Below are 10920 nucleotides of genomic sequence, written 5' to 3' on the forward strand. Positions count from 1 at the left end.
ACACACACACACACACACACACACACACACACACACACACACACACACACACTTCTTCACTAACACTACCACCTCATAAAAAAAGGTTCTTTTTCGTCTGTTCAAAATCAATGCAGTTGAAATTTAACAGCTTTAAGATGCCCACTGATGACAAGAGGAGCCAGCTGAACCCCCTTTTGCAGTATTCCCCCCCAAAAGAAAATATAGAAAATGCTTAATTTTCAAATCTCCAATTCCTTTCTTTTTCTCTTCTTCTCCTCCTCCTCCCCTACCTCCTTCTAAAAGAAAGCATGCTAGAGAATAGTACTCATTTTAAAATCTGGCACCTGGGACAATTTTATGAGGCAAAACACCTTTATGCAAAAAGTTTATAGTTTTCCATTGAATACAGTGAAATTAAAAAAATGTAACAAAGGCTTTGCTGTTTTGGTAGTTTTTTTGTGTGCGTGTGTGTGTTTTTCCCCCTGCGGTGGGGAGACAGATGATTTAGAAAGTGTTAGGAACATATCAAGCCCCAGGGAAAGAGAAAGGTTTGATTGGTATTAATTAAAACACTGCTAATATATTCTAATAAAATCAGATTTAACATTCTAAACTAATCCGCCTAGCATGTCAAAGGCAAAGGAAAGTATTATCTATCTTATTTGCATCTGGGCAACTCGAATGCATTTGCTCATTCGGCAGAATTAATTTCTATCACCAGTCTATTTAATCTCCTCACAGATTTAGTCAAACTTATTCTTTCAACCTAAAAAGGACCAGGGAGGGGAAACCATGAAAGGTATTTGGAAGACCAATGACTGTATTTAAGGCCTGTTTTCTGGCTGACCATAGTCTTTTCTCTTAAATCGCTATAATGGGGTGTGGAGACAGCAGAGATTGTAGAATGATAAATGGCTCAGCCCCCCCCCCATTCTCTCCTACCTGCTGGCTTATTTAAAAAATTCAGTTACCAAATTATAAGAATGGCATTTATTTAGTGCTGTCAGCCCATTCATGAACATCTAATTTTTGTTCTCTAATTTCAGAACCTATCTCATCACAGATTCCTAATGGAAAATAGATAGATAGATAGGTAGATAGATGGATAGATAGGTAGGTAGGTAGGTAGGTAGGTAGGTAGGTAGGTAGGTAGGTAGATAGATCTCTTTATACCAGAAACCCATCTTCTTTTCTTAGCTTTTTGTTTTAAACTTCTGTCCTAAGGGCAAGTGAGGAAAGGAATGTGAAATTTTATTCACCAAGAGCCGAGTTCTTTGTTCTATTTTTAAGTCAAATATTTCCCTGGGAGAATTCCATATTTTTATGGAGCATGGAGTTTCAGCTCTTTATTATTGCTGAGCTCTCTCAACTGATAACACTCTCTTCAGATGGTATTATGGCCAAAATGTTTCGCCTGTCATCAGTCTCCTGAAGCTATGATAGCCCGTGCAAATATGAATCTAGCACAAAAAAAAGATGAATGGACCGGAAATGCTGAGGCCCATATGGGTGTGTTTCCACAAGGAGGGAGTCTGCAGGCAGTGGAGAGGTGGACTGACTGCAGTCTGGGAGGTGGCCGCAGACTGCTTTCTCCATTGCCTTTTCAAGTCTTCAAGGTAAAAGGGCAATCACAGTTTGGTTTCACTCGTATTGTTCTATAATCCAGGCAATAAATGCTAATTAGTAATGTTCAAGGATCCGACCATTCAGAGTAATTATCATAATTTACTTCTTCCTTGTTAAAGACATTCCTTGCTGATTTAAAAAAAAAAAATTAAGTTGTCCCTTCCCCATTGCATTGCACTGAGTATTCACTAGAGAGATGTTCAAGGTACACTCAGAGCCTTGTGGCTGCACTTGAAGTCACTGACATGTGCCTTGGCTTATTCCGAGTGGAACTGCAGCTTAATTTCTAAAACGGAATTCATGTAAATGCATCAAATTCTGCACATGCACCAGGAATGTATGATTTTATTTTACAAACCCCAAGGCTCCTCCTTCCAGGCCCACCCCCTTTTTCTAAAACCACTTCTGAACAGAACAAAGGAAAGTACTAACTATAGAGGCATCGTGAGATGTGAGCAGTCATTGCACTGTGAAGTCTGTGCTATGACAACATATTTCATCGCACAAACGTGCAGATAATGAAATAATTCAACAGCAACTCGACTAATGACCAGGAAGATATTTAAGGAGGAATCCAGAAAATAGATCCCAATCAACTTGAAGGATATATATGCTTCATTCTCTAAGACCTCAAATATATTTTCGTTGTTTGGTGATTGATTCATGCAGGGCTTGAGGACCAAAGCCAGTTCCTCAAAGCAGAGCTTGGATCTTCTTTGGACACACAAACTGTATGTTTCAGACGAGCTGGATTTAACGTAAGGCTTTATGTTTGCAGTCAGAGATGTAACACGTGACTCTGATGCACATTTTCTCTGTTCCATAGATCTAAGAAACGCCCAAGCCCTTAGCTTTTCAGTTGGCTTCCTCAATGTGTACGTAGCCTCTCCCACATTTTCTAATGACGTATGTTGAAGTCCCTTATTGCTTGAAGCAAGTAAGTATCATGCGCACAGTGATGGAATAAGTAACTACAGTCAGTGCTATCCAGTGTAATAGCCCCTCCCCATTTCCTTTGTCAATGGTGTTATTCTCGGTGTTCATTGTTCATTGGTCCTCTATGAGGGAGCTCCAGTTTTAACTTGAGGGCTATAAGCACATTAGAAGAGTTAATTCCCATTGGATACTGTACAGAGAAGCCACCTGCAAAATGTTGACGCTGTTATTGAAGTCTCAAGTGGAATCAGCTTTCAAAAAATTAGATATTAGATACATCCGATATAATTTGCAATCTGTAATTATACTAATGTGCGTAGAGCTGCACGTTGCTTTACGTGTAGCCTACTTGAGTTTGTCTCCCACCCCCACCCTTGGGAATGTCTCATCACTTGAAATTGCTCCTGAGTAGAATGCTTTTCAAGCCAGCTTATTTTTTTTTTTAAATTCTGTGTTAATTAATACAAGAATAAAAGGACTTTACAGCCTGTGTGCTTCTGCGAGAATGAAAGTAGAAAACCTAGATGTGGAAAACTAATGATCTCTCGAAGGGTTGTCACTGAAGAAACTTGAATTCTTTGCAGAATATTTTCAATTCTTTGTGGATTTGGTCTTCATCCTGACTATGGATAACTTTGGAGCATGGAGAACAGGAGAATAATAAATATTACTCATAAGGAATCCATTTCCTTTGTTAGAATTAGAGAAACAGGCACTAGCCAGAGATTGGTAGTTTTTAATCTGATAAAAGTAATCAAACCATTAACAATAACAAACAATTCCTTTTCTGTTTTTTCCCTCCATTTTGCATGTCATGTGATGAGTAACTGAAACTCTTATGCACTAACTTCAGTTCCCTTTTGGGGCCTCAACATGATTCCAGAGATCTACTGATAGCTCCACTGGGAAGCCCCCTCGATCTGCCCCCTGAAGATCTACCTATTAAGAAAAAAAAAAAAAAAACCCAGGCAGAACATAGTGAGGTGGCTGGTCAGCCTGTTACTTGCCATTTACCATGTATGCAGTGAGTGATGAGACTGTCAAGACAAACTTGGAAAATTATTACTGAGTAAGGCTATGTGAGGGTCTCCTTTTTTGCTTCTTCATTCAAATTACAAAAAGGATCTTAAGAGACCCTTTTGTTGAGTAGAAGATGCTACTCCACCATTCAATGCAATTAAGTAGGTATAGAACCAAAAAACCAAAGCTGATCTGTAAAGTTATCCACTCATGACAAACATGTGAAACCTGTCTATTCTCCTACTATCTACTGCTTATTCATGCCTCAAAATTCTTTTTAATAGTGTTTATAGTATATAGAAGCTATTTTTTCCAAGGGATGGATTTATATAACAACAAAGTAGTGTATAGCTTGTTTTTTTTTTTTAAATCTTCTCACATATTATTGGATTTTCCATTATTCGCTATCAATATGAATCATAAAGGTATTATATGCACTGTCCTTTCATAACACAATAGCATACTAATTTATTCACAAAGGAGTATTACATGTACGCCAAAGCTTAGCACCCCATCCTCAATATCATTGTTTCCAAAATACATTGTCCCATCACAAAATTCACCCTAAGTATTCCAACCAGTTGGATGTCTCTAGAGAATCGGTAGCCTCAGTGTATCAAAGTATTTATTATAGTATATGTGGTGGTGTATCTCGTTCAGTGTGTCTAGCTCATTGGTGCATTTTCATTGTGTGAGTATAATGGAGAAGCTGATGTCAAAGGCTTTAGTTAAATTAAAACCAGCTACAAAATCCATCTCATTCATAACAGTCCCTTCAGAGTAAGAGAGAAACGTTAATACCCCTCTTCTCAAATATCCTTATCTGTGAAGTGAGTGGGTCAGGCTAGGTAGGGTCTCAGTTCTTACAGCGCTCAGAATTGTTGAAGCTATTTTACACTACGGGGGCAGCTGGAACAAGGCCAGAACCCATGAACCCAGAGTCCATTTGTACCATCAATTGCCCTTCAAAATTACATCTGATTCCACCTCCACGCTCAATATTTACTAATCTGTTTTACCTTGTTGAGAAAGCAGTACAGATTGGAGTTCTGTTTCAGGAAGAGATAGTGACAGAAAAATGCAACAGCCTAGGACAAAATAAAATAAAATTAAAATTGAAATAAAGCTTCGCAGTGGAAGAAACAAATTCTTGATCTCAATTGTAAACCCATATCCCTCAACCTTGATTTGGAAGATATCCAGGCAGACCCCTGCCTTATTGTTTTAGGCCATATCCTCTCCCTTATCCCTCCTTCTATCCTTCTAGTCATTTCTGGTTTGTTTTCTCCGTTGGATGGATGCCTTTAAGTCTTGTGTTTCTTGTTCCTCTTGGTTCATTTTAATTGTGGAAATGTTTCTGCCACTTGACAATGACAACACACTTCCCAAATGAGACACTGACATGTTCAAAGCCACCTGGAAATGACCCCATTTTGTTTTCTCAAATCACTTAGGATGCAAAATTCCTTATTTTATGAAGCCAGACTCCCCAGTCCACACACCTTTGATATGCTTAATCTGACTAGTTTTCTTCCTGTGTGCCCCAAGTTACAGTAACTCCTGCCCTTCTTCATTCTTTTCTCTCTTGCTCCCTTTCTCCCACTCTCCTTCTTCTCTTCCCTTCCTCTCCCTCCTTCATATTTCTTCTCCTTTCTCTTTCTAACTACTTCCTCCTCTTCCTCCCTTCTCCACTCCCCCTTTCTTCCCTTTTTTTCTTGTTCTTTCTCTTTCAGTATCATGCGCCAAGCTCTATGCCAGATACTGGAACTACCAAGACAAATTCAAGGGATCAGTGATTAACACTCAATGGTCCAGTGTCTTCATTCTCTCCTGCAATTCCAAGCAGTTAGGCACCCACAGCTAACCTAGTTTGCTTTCATTCCTAGGACTTAACTTGACTGTTCTCTGTGTCCTGTGGTTTTTGCTCTCTGCTTGTCTGACCTGTTTCAGTGAGAGTAGACCGGAAGCACTCCTCTCAGTAGGGCTCTCTGGTATGCACACACTGGGGCAAGACCACTGCTTCATTGATTCTTGAGCAAGGGGAACAATGAAAGAAAGCCACTCTTTGTTATCCAAGTGATGTAGCATTTCTGCCTTAGCTGTCTCTAAGGTGTCACAAATTCACTTCCATTAAACAGTCAATGTGATAACTGTCTGTGACCTGTTCTATTATCTTTTTTAGTTGTACTGATGTTCCTTTCAGCTGGTCCTATAGCCCCCTTCCTCAGGAATGTCTCCCCAATGAAAAGACAGAGCCTGCAGAGACTGCTAGCCTGATGGACGCTCTTGCCAACTGTGAAGTTGAAACAAAACAAGTGGCCACCTGAGGAGACCCTTCCTGCCCAGCAGCCACCCACAGGGGGCAGTTGCAGCCAATAGTAGTCTTTGCAAGAAGCAGAGAAAACCCACAACACTCATGCGTAACAAACTTCCCCTTCCTTGTGTGTACTCCTCTGTGTGTGTTCGGATTCACCTGCCGTCCTTTCTGATCTCAGTATGGGTATGCTTGTTGGTGACCAAATGCATTAATGCATGAGGACAGCGGATTGTCTGGGGGAGCGACTTTCCCCAACACATAGTGATTGCTCCTGAGAGTGATCTAGAAAGTGAAAACACTTGGGAAAGACAGCAAAGCAGTCACAGGCAATGTTCAGAGACCCATTCAGAGCACCACACAGAAACACCACGTCATGCCCCCAGACTCTGTGCAGCAAGCTTGACTCTATGACATATATGACATACAGCAGCTGCTGCTGGGGGTGGAACTCAAGGTAGGCAAAGGTGCATGAGCTATGTAAAATGTAGTGATAAACTGAGTCAGTAGACAACAAGAACAGAAACAACACAAAAGACAATGTGCTTGGAGGAGGCCAAATTGGTTTGCTTAAGGAAGAACGGTCTCCTTAAGAGAAAATAAGAAATAAACCTTGAAGGTTCTAAACAAACAAACAAAGAAATAAAACAACAACAACAAAGAAACCAAACAAATAGCTAAATGGGAAGGTAGAAGAAAAGAGTCCTTGAGGTGAGCACAATGGTAAGCATGGCAGGGGAAATCCACTCAGTGAGTTTTGGAGATTACAAACACTCATCTCAACTTGATGTCACCTCATACTCTGCACCCCTCTCTGTGTGTCTAGTAGAGATGGTGCACACACATATGTTCCCTCTCCCACTGCAGACGTCACCTAAACTCAGCTAAAGTTCCAGTTCCCTGTCACCGGTGGTACCTGTGTAGAACTGGTGACTCTTCTGTTCATGCTTGCTAGTTACCAAGTTTATCCCATATAGGAAGTGTTTTGCATATGACATCTCATGACAACTATGAAAACTACACAGGATAAAACCCATTTTGATTAGGTTAAGTGCCTGGCAGAAGTGCTATGTGCAGCGATGCATATTCAAGGTTATGGTCACAAAACTCATGAGTTGAAGCCCCATTTTGTGGCCGGTTCCAACACTGTTGTTACCTTCCTCACAACCCTAAAACCTGTCTGTGGGAACAAACAGCTCTTCTGCTTTCCTATTACCTCAGTCTTTCCCACTTTCACAGCTGAATAGGACCAGAATGATTAAATGTATTTTCCTGGGAGAAAATTGAGAATTTGTTGAAGCAGAACCGGCCAACAGTTTACACATTTTCTTTTGATTTGGGTCTGACACAAGACTTCTGATTTAGTTCTTCCCGAAATCTCAAAGTTTTAAGAGCAGTAAGGGAAGGGCCTTAAGTTACCTGTTACAACATTTTTTGACAGAAAATGTAAATCTACAGCGTATATTCAGAGTGACTTACAAAACAAACAAAGCAACAACCAACTACCCCAACCGAACAACCAACCAACCAACCAACCAACCAACCAAACAAACAAACAAACAAACAAACCATCACATATTTGGAAGTGTTCCAACAAGGACCAGAAACTAAGCCCTCAGTTATCTTTCAACGGCTTTTAAATTGCTCTACCCTGTCCTAAAGTAAAATAAACCTGTATTTGATTAAAAGAAGTAATGCTGCATAGACTGAATCTAGTACTTTTCTCCATTCCTTCCCTCTTTGGCATTTCACGTCAATGTTAAATACAGCTATAACTAGTGTATTTAGGTCAAGAAATTGTCAATGCTCTGCCCCCCCCCCCCAAAACACAGAAGAGCCAATGTTGTATGTATTCTATAACTTAAATGATATCTCCAATCATGAAGTCATTAGCTCACCTGCATGGATCTAGTCTTCTATTGTACAGCTTTTTAACTAATTCAACCAATGGCAAACATCTGCAAATGCTATCAATGTTTATCCATGACTGTTTCAGAAGTACTTAAGTATTAACAAATACTACTAGTCACTTTGTGTTGTGATCTTCATTTATCCATGTGACTAATTCAAGAATACTTTGTCCATAAAAACTTAGAACTGAAATTCCCATTCTTACTTCCAGCCACTTTGCATTTGAATGCTATTTAGCAGTGATTGGTAAAGTGATCATCTAGATAACATAGATGTCCAAATTATGATTTTTGTCTTGAAGGAGACAGTCAAGTTGTCTGCTAAGGGACAGATGTCTATCTTTTTAAGATACCTGAATATTTAACTGATGTAACTTTCTGCTTAGCTGTTTGACATTGTCATATGTAGTCCTGGTCATGGCTCTGGCTGTCTTGTTTTTGTTTGTTTGTTTGCTTTTTTTTTTCTTTCAAAATGCTTCATGGCTCTGCCTTATACTGTTTTCACTGAGTTCATAAATAAACAGGTTTGTTGTTAAAAAGTAGCCCAAGCACAAAGTGTGACTTTGTTGACATTTTCCAAGACTCTCCTTGGTCCCTGACTCCCAATAAAAGAAATGTTGCATTAACTGTGAACTTGTGTTTATTTACTGGAAACGACAGCTCTCAGACAGAGCTTGCTTTCGCTTGTATATATATACTCTGAAACTATTTTGTGAACCATAAGGACCAGATATCTAATGAATCCTGGCTCAGTCTTTGTTTTTCACCTGATGCACCTGGGAATCCAATGGCCTTCATTTATCCCCTCCCCTCTTTCTTCTAGTCAGATAAATATGCTTCCCATTTTCTGTGCTAGTAAGCTATGAAAATATCTTCTCCCTTCTGGAATACTTTCTCATCCTATCAGGATTTCCCTTTAGAGTACCAAGTGGAATCCAGAGAATTATCTACACCAAAAACATCTCTCTCCAGGGGTTAAAACTCTTTATAATTACTATTGGCCTTGAGCTATCATGGTACCAAGAGAACTTTTGCTCTGGCTTCTTTCTTCAAGAGTGCTGTCTGGAACATCAAATCTTCATCTAACTTTCCCTTATGAGCATTTTCTAGCCATCTACCCCCTTCACATTCTCACATGTGTAACCTTTTGTCTACTGGCCTTTCCAAATTCTATCACCTGTCTTTCATGTCTCTTCATAGCAGCCATTTCCTCCCAGAAGACGTCCTTCCAAACATCACCATCAGTATGTTGGCTTCCTCACCAAGGTGCCCTCATAGCATCTTGTTAGACTTACCACTGAGTCATGATGGCTTCTTCACCAGTCTCCTCTCCCTGTAAGACATCCAAAAGCTCTGTTGTTCAGCATGTTAGTCATCCAGCATAGGCAGTTCTTTCGACTTAGGTGAGTTAATATTAAATGAATTTCAATTTCTCATCTGTATTGACTACATCTCAAGAACTGAATGGCCACATGTGTCCAGAGTGCCACCCCAACCCCCAGTAACAGCATGGCTACACACTTCCCATTGATACCAATTTCCTGTCCAGATCTAGAGGACAAGAATTCTGTTTTGTTGGTTATTTCACCCTCTATCCATTATACTTTTAAAACTAGGTTGTTGTTTTTTTTTTTAACTGGACTATAGGCATAAAAACATGACTCGTATGACTATATTCTTATTTATCCCTTGATTGATAAATACTGGACTACATACAAGGGAAGGTAAATCATTATATGTAGAGAGATCTAGGGTACTAGCATAAAAGTGTGACTGAGGAAGTCTGCAACCACCATCCACAGTGTAGTGGATTCTGGGATTCTGCTCCCAGAATCCCTGCAGAATAAAATGGCTCATCTGGATCCTTAGCAAGATGGAGTCTTGATTTCTTTTTACCGGAGGCATGGTGCTTCATAGGAGACTTGTCTCTGGAAGTATAAGGACCCCTTGCCTTGACGACACATAGTTACAGCTTTTCATCCCAAGGAAGGATGCTTGGTATTAACCAACAGGATTGTCACTGACTTTGCTCTGACCTTTCCACAGACAAACAAAAGAAGGAAGTTTAGCTCTTACCTAGTGAGTGGGGTCAAATGAGAAGGACTCGAGCAAAGGATAGATTAGGTCCATCCTGTTTCAGTGACTGGTGAGCCAGATTTTGTTAAAATATTAATTAACTTGCTGTGAACATGCTTACTCTATGTACAGCATATACCGGTCAGATACTTACTGCCTCTTAGGGATGCAGCAGGAAACAGGATGAATGTCATCCTTTCATCAATAGTGAATAATATGAATGCACTTATTTTAGTTATTTAGCAGCACCCAACATAAAAGTTGTCACACTTAGTTGCTCCTGGTAACTGCTTAGGGTATTGAGATACTGACACCCAGGGTTTTTATTTTTCAAAGCTTCCATAGAGCTTTGAATAGGCATATATAATGGAAAACTATTGACCTATGAGACTATAGTATTAAAGTGAACTCTGAAGCCTGGTCTGGGGACATAGGCATATAATCCTAGCTACTAGAGGAGCTGAGATGGGAGAATTGCAAATGCAGGTGCTACCTGGAGCATAGTAAGTTCAGGATCAGCTTAGGAAATTTAGTGAAACGTTGAGAAAGGTTAGGGATGGAGAAGGCCCAGTGCTAAAGCTTTTACCTAGCATGTGCTAGGCTCTAGCTTCAGTCTTCAGTACCATAAGTAAATAAATCAATGCACATTCAGAAAACTACAAATATGGTATTGGCAGTTGATAGCTGATTAGAGCCAAAAGGAGAAAATTTAAAATCATATCTTTAACATATCTTCATTTCATTCTTTTTTTTTTTTCGTTAAATTACCTCAGAACTACAAATCAATACTTAGTCACTGAGTTCCCCAAATCAGCAAGATAATGGCTTGTATACGAGTCAAACTCAGTTTCTAATTTTAACAAATACTCTTTTGCTATTGCAAACCGCCCAGGAAAATTATCTTCAAACCAGAAAAGAATAAGTATCCACTGTGATCACAATTTTAAAAAGCCAATCATCAAATGGGAGTAGATTCTCTTTGTTAAAACCCACACATGTACATACATATCACACACACACACACACACACACACACACACACACACACACACACAC

At 39.6% G+C, this 10920-nt stretch overlaps 1 long non-coding RNA gene across 3 annotated transcripts in view; it reads left to right on the forward strand.

Annotated features, from left to right (window-relative positions):
* The window catches only part of LOC129687450 (uncharacterized), a 37043-nt gene that overhangs the window by 4484 nt on the left and 21639 nt on the right, over nt 1–10920 (forward strand). Inside the window, exon 3 of one of the 3 annotated variants that reach the window (XR_008721797.1) lies at nt 5747–8407. The exons of the other annotated variants lie outside the window; for them this stretch is intronic. This is a non-coding gene — a long non-coding RNA (uncharacterized LOC129687450). Of the gene's footprint in view, nt 1–5746; nt 8408–10920 lie in introns of those variants that run through there. 3 annotated transcript variants of the gene reach the window in all.

The sequence above is a fragment of the Psammomys obesus genome, unplaced genomic scaffold, assembly GCF_907164565.1.
Source record: "Psammomys obesus unplaced genomic scaffold, mPsaObe1.curated_primary_1811, whole genome shotgun sequence".
Lineage (NCBI taxonomy): Eukaryota > Metazoa > Chordata > Mammalia > Rodentia > Muridae > Psammomys > Psammomys obesus.